This window comes from Chrysochloris asiatica, unplaced genomic scaffold (assembly GCF_000296735.1).
Source record: "Chrysochloris asiatica unplaced genomic scaffold, ChrAsi1.0 scaffold00207, whole genome shotgun sequence".
Taxonomy (NCBI): Eukaryota; Metazoa; Chordata; class Mammalia; order Afrosoricida; family Chrysochloridae; genus Chrysochloris; species Chrysochloris asiatica.
In genome coordinates this window covers 3144407-3150258 of record NW_006408725.1, presented here as the reverse complement: position 1 = coordinate 3150258, position 5852 = coordinate 3144407, and the positions used below count along the sequence as shown (strand labels likewise).

The window sequence follows — 5852 nt, the reverse complement described above, 5'->3', positions numbered from 1 at the left end:
GAAAAAGAGGAAGACCCCCAACGAGATGGATTGGCCAAGTGGCAGCATCGATGGACTCAAGTGTGGCAACAGTAGTGAGGTTGGGCCAGGATCGGGCAGTGTTTCCTTCTGCTGTGCATAAGGTCACTATGGGTCGGGACAGACTCGTTGGCACCTGACAACAACAACAAGGTCTTATAGGCAGGGGCCTCCTCCCTCAGTACACCATTTGGTTATGCAAGGCAGTGGTTTTGGATACTGCATATTGATATTTATACAAAGTGCTACTATTTACTGATAGATTTACATATATTTTCTGAAATCCTTTAGAGATAATATTGCAGGAAGAAGTCATGAACTCAGTTTTACAGATGGGAAAGCAGAGACTCAGAAAACTAGAGTACGTTTCGCAAAGTCAGTTGTTAAGGATGAGGAAATATGATTTTGAACCGTTTGCCTGATTCCAAGATTTGGACTAGTCTCATTGTGTTTTTAATGTAAAATACCTGAGTAGGAAAGAGATATTTCTTTATTCATGCAGAAAATAGTTATTAAATGTCATTAATAAAAATACTCAACAAGATTGAACACACATTGTGTACTAGAATGAGGATACAATGTTAAACAAGACTGACAGGATCTCTGGGACCTGAATGGCGTATAGTGGAGAGAAAAGCAGTAAAAAATATCAAATACATTTGTGCTTAATACTTAACAGACATTGTATCTATATGTATGTATATATATGTGTGTGTGTTTGTGTGTATATATATACATACATACATATATAAACTTAAGCCTCATGTTACTGGACCAAAGTCTGACTACCAGCTGCTGTAGCCAATATCAGAGATGGATTGAGAACCAACAACATTCGGCTTACTGGTCCATCTGAAAGACAGCGAGAATCCTTCTCTGAAAGACTGCCTTGCCCTCATCCATATAGTCAGAACTCTTAGATACCCCTTTAGGCATCACTCCATCTTCATCTTTAGATTCTTAGAGTTTTATGCCTATCTCATCCTGGGATACAGTTTATGTCCACTGAATCATGGTACCTTATATCTTGGGGCGTGAGTGCCCCAAACAGTGTTAATGACCTTTTTAGAGACCTTTAAAAAGTTACATTTATAGTTACATTATTTTAAGGGATGCGAGATCCTACCCCTCCCATACTCCTCTCAGCTTGTCTTCTTATCCTAGGCTAAAGTCAACAATGTTTTAATAAATCTTTAGCCTACATGTTTGAACAGAGAGGGGAAAAAAATTTATCTCACACAGTAATCCTATGAGGTAGATATTATTTTCATCTCCATTTTACAGATGAAGAAACTGAGGCACAAAAGTAACTTGTCTAACATTGTTGTTGTTTTAAAGTGCCTTGGAGTTACTTCCAAAGTATTACTCAGTTGTTAATGGCAGGTCTGGGACTAAAACCCAGGGAGTCATTCTAACACCGGAGTCTTTGTTTAATTACTAATACCACATATAATGATCATTTAAATCATTATTTCATGATTGCTAGGAGCTCTGATAGTGTACTGGTTACGAGTAGGGTTGCTAACCTCAAGGTCAGCAGTTCGAAACTACCAGCAGTATGCAGGAGAAAAATGAGGCTTTCTGCTCCTGTAAAGATTTATAGCCTCAGAAACCTTATGCAGGGTCACTATGAGCTGGAACCAACTCCATAGCACACCAGCACCACCACCACTGCCGCCACCATAATAAATACAGGAGTCCTGGTGTGGTATGGTGGGATAAAGCACTGGACTGCAAGGTCAGTTTGAACCATAAGCTTGGTGCTTCAAACTCACCAGCTGCTCCTTGGAAACCCTATAGAGGGTCACTATGAGTTGGAAATCAACTTGACAACACTTAACAACAACATGACAAAATACTATTAAAAAGTAATGTTGTATTAAAGCATATAACATTTTATTTTTATATGAGTGCTCTGGTTCGTACCACAAAGCATTTCAAATACTTGTTTGGAGTGAAACATATTATAAGCAACACTCAGTATCAAGTTGACTTGTATTTGTGATTCTCTGAGGAGCCTTCTCTAGTCCTAATTTGCTCTTCTCAGGGCTAAAACTGGGAGTGGAAGGATGAAGGAGGAGTAGCAGGTGGGAGAGTCTCCAGGGACTCAGGGAACAGACCACTGGGAGAGAGAAAGAGTAGTCTGGACCTCCCATCCTGTTGTTGTTGTTAGGTGCCATCGAGTCGGTGCTGACCCTTAGTGACCTTACACACAGCAGAATGAAACACTGCCCGATCCTGGGCCAACCTCACTATTGTTGCCACGCTTGATTCAATCAATGCTGCCACTTGGCCAATCCATCTCATAGGGGGTCTTCCTCTTTTTCTCTGAACCTCTACATTACCAAACATTATATCTATGTCCAAAGTATGAAAGACGAAGTTTGGCCATCTTGGCCTCCAAAGAGAACTATGGCTGCACTTCTTCCAAAACAGATCTATTGGTTCTTTTGGCAGCCCAAGGCACTTTCAAGAGTTTCCTCCAATACCATAATTCAAAAGCATCAATTCTTCTATGGTCTTCTTTATTCACTGTCCAGCTTTTGCATGTAAATGAGGTTATTGAAAATACCATGGCTTGGGTCAGGTGCACCTTAGTCCTCAAGCTGATATCTTTGCTCTTCAACTCCCATCCTGTACCATCAACTTAATTAATTATGTTCAAACTATTTCCCTCCAGCAAGTTTTAAATAATTTCGTTTGTATCTGGTTTGAAACAAACAACAAATGTCTCCTGCCAAAATATTTTCCCTGTTTACCAAGTATTGCTAAATGTCGTATCAGAAGTTAGAGGCAGAAACTTTCTTTCTTTCTTTCTTTCTTTCTTTCTTTCTTTCTTTCTTTCTTTCTTTCTGTCTTTCTGTCTTTCTGTCTTTCTGTCTTTCTGTCTTTCCTTCCTTCTTTCTTTCTTTTTGTCTCTCTCTCTCTCTCTCTTTCTCTCTTTCTTTCTTAAGTTTGTATTGTGAATTGAGTGACAGTTTACATGAGAGAACATCTGTTTTATACTCGTCATTCCATTGCAAAGATTACAGTCTCTTCCGTACATCATCATTCAACAATATTTGCTTCGATTCCCTGTTTTCTTTGTTTGTTTTTTGTGGGGGGATATACACAAAAACATTCTGGAATATATAATCATTTAAATGACCAAAGGGCACATTCTGCAAGCATGCCTCCTGGCCACCAACACACAGTCTTTTTCTTTCCATGAATCTAGAGTCCTCAGCTGCTCCCTCTCTCCATGTCCTCATCTCTGCCTCCATCTCTGATGTCACTGCTGCTCTCCATAGGGTCCCACATTCTGCTCATGCTCTTCTCCCTTGATGACCCTCCTAGGGACCTCTGTTCCTGGAATGTAAGATTAACTACTCCCCCATTTTTGTTAAAAAATTTCTATCTTTACAGTTGTGACAGTCTCAATTAGTCATGATAACAATTACTATTGAATCATGAGAATCTTATTCCCATATCTTTCCACCAGACACACCTAGACAAGATGAGAACTATTCAGTGGGGATTCTGCCTTCCCCCGCACACTCTGAATCTAATTTTCCTCTTGAAAATTTGTAAACCAGTCATGTGTGCCTTTATAGCGCCCCCAATTTAGGTAGCCAATGCCTAAGTTGCTCATCCCTATCAACCCTGTATACAGAGGCGATAGGATTGATACTTGATGTGAAGATGCCTTCCTTCCCTCTCAGTTGGTATTTTGAGCTACTACATCCATAAGTGTAGGTCAAGTTCATCAAATTGTAGCAATTTACACTTGTTTCCTTTATCAAAAAAAATTTTTTTATTCTTCCTCTAGTCGAGTTCTGATCATCAAGCCATCAAAGCTAGGTCAAATGGGTATGGTCTACACGTTTTTACATTCTTGTGCATCTTCCCTCACTTCATATCAGCTGGACGAGAAGCTGTTTTCTTAGAAGAAAAAGACAAGCTATTATCATTTCTGGAATTAAGATATAAGCCATGCTATTGTAATACATGGAACATCTGACCTGTTATTGCTAGGTACTGTTGAGTCAGCTCTGACTCATGGAGCTCCTATGCACAACAGAAAAAAACAATTGTTTTTTGGGGGCCCGTTGTTGTAGCCACTGTATCAATTCTTTTCCTTGATGGTCTTCCTCTTTTTCACTGACCCTCTACTTTACTAGGCATGATATATTTTTCCAGTGACTGGTAACCTCCTGATGTTGTTGTTAAGTGCTGTCAAGTTGGTTCCAACTCATAGCAACCCTGTAGAGGGTTCCCAGGGAGCGGCTGATGGATCTGAACCACCAACCTTGTGGTTAGCAGTAATAACATGTCCAAAGCACAAGAGACATTCTTGTCATTCTCACTTCTAAGGAACATTATGGCTCTATTTCCTTCAAGACACACTTGTATTTTCTCTGGGTAGGTCATGGTACTTTCAATGTTCTTTGACAACTCCATAATTTGAATGCATCAATTCTTTTATGGCCTTCTTTATTCATTTTCCAACTTTCACATACATATGAGGCAAGTGTAAACGCCATAGCTTGGGTTAGGTGTGCCTTAGTGTTCAAACTGGCATCTTTGTTCTTTAACACTTTAAAGAGGTTTTTTGTAGCAGACTTGCCTAGTGCAGTGTGTCATTTGATTTCTTAGATGCTGCTTCCATGAGCATTGATTGTGGAGCCAAGTAAAGTGAAATCCTTGATATTCAGTGCACATGGAAACTGACCTACTGAACCTAAATTCTGATTTTTTTTTTTTTTTACTTTAACTTTCCCCCAATTTTCCATTAAATATTTGAGACAATATAGGTACACTTATTAATAATTACTATCTATTTTACATAAATATTACATTATAGTATCCAGGGCCGCTACCTTGCATAACCAAATGGGACACCAATTACATGGCATATGATATAAATGGAATAGTACAGCATAGGATCCTCAAGGGTACCCTTGGTAGACTCCTAAGGTAATAAAATCACAAAGAAGGTTTTTATCAGAGTCTGTAAGGAGATTGCGAACCACAAGGTCGGCTGTTCAAACTCACCAGATGCTCCTCAGAAACCCTATACAGGGTCACTTTGAGTCCGAATTGACTTGATGGCGATTAACAAAAACAACAACAAGGGTTGGGTATATTTGGGGTTTATAGGAGTCTTGGTTTAGTGCTGTAGGAAAAATACTGAATTGCTCATTTCAAGGTTGATGGCTCAAACCCACTAGCTCCTCCTTGGAACCCTTATATGGGGTTGCCATGAATGAGAACTGACTCAACAGCACTTAATATCAACAAGAAGGGTAATTTATGTTAATGTTGACTGCTAACATCTTTGACAATTGACAACCTCATTTTAAATCATGGTTTCTACTCTAGCAAGGTAAAACCAAATCAAGCCAAAATGCTGAACCCAACTTGAGTCATTTGTGAGAAACTGTGCTTTACATTGTTTTTGAAGTAAAATAGAAGCATAAAACAGTATATATTATTTAAAGCACAGCCTGGTGACTATACACAAACTCAACACACCCATGCAAACAGCACCTAAATCTAGAAACAGATCACTGCTATGCTCTAAGAGTTCCCTTATCACCCTTCAGGTCACTACCTATCCATTCCCCACAAGGATAACTCTTCTGATTTCTAACAGCACAGATTGGTTTCACCTATCTTTGAACTTTACTAAGTAAACTCTTTCAACATGTCCTCTTTTATTGGTGTGGTTTTTGAAGTTGTTTTTTAAATTCAGTCTGTTTTAGGAAACATTTTATTGTGGCTTGGGTAAAAGTTTACAGAGAAAATTTGTTTCCCATTCAACAATCTCATGACACTAATTTCAAGCCCCTCAG

At 39.0% G+C, this 5852-nt stretch overlaps 1 protein-coding gene across 1 annotated transcript in view; it reads left to right on the top strand.

Annotated features, from left to right (window-relative positions):
* Positions 1–5852, top strand: part of SELP (selectin P (granule membrane protein 140kDa, antigen CD62)) — a 133713-nt gene that overhangs the window by 47476 nt on the left and 80385 nt on the right. The window lies entirely within an intron of this gene.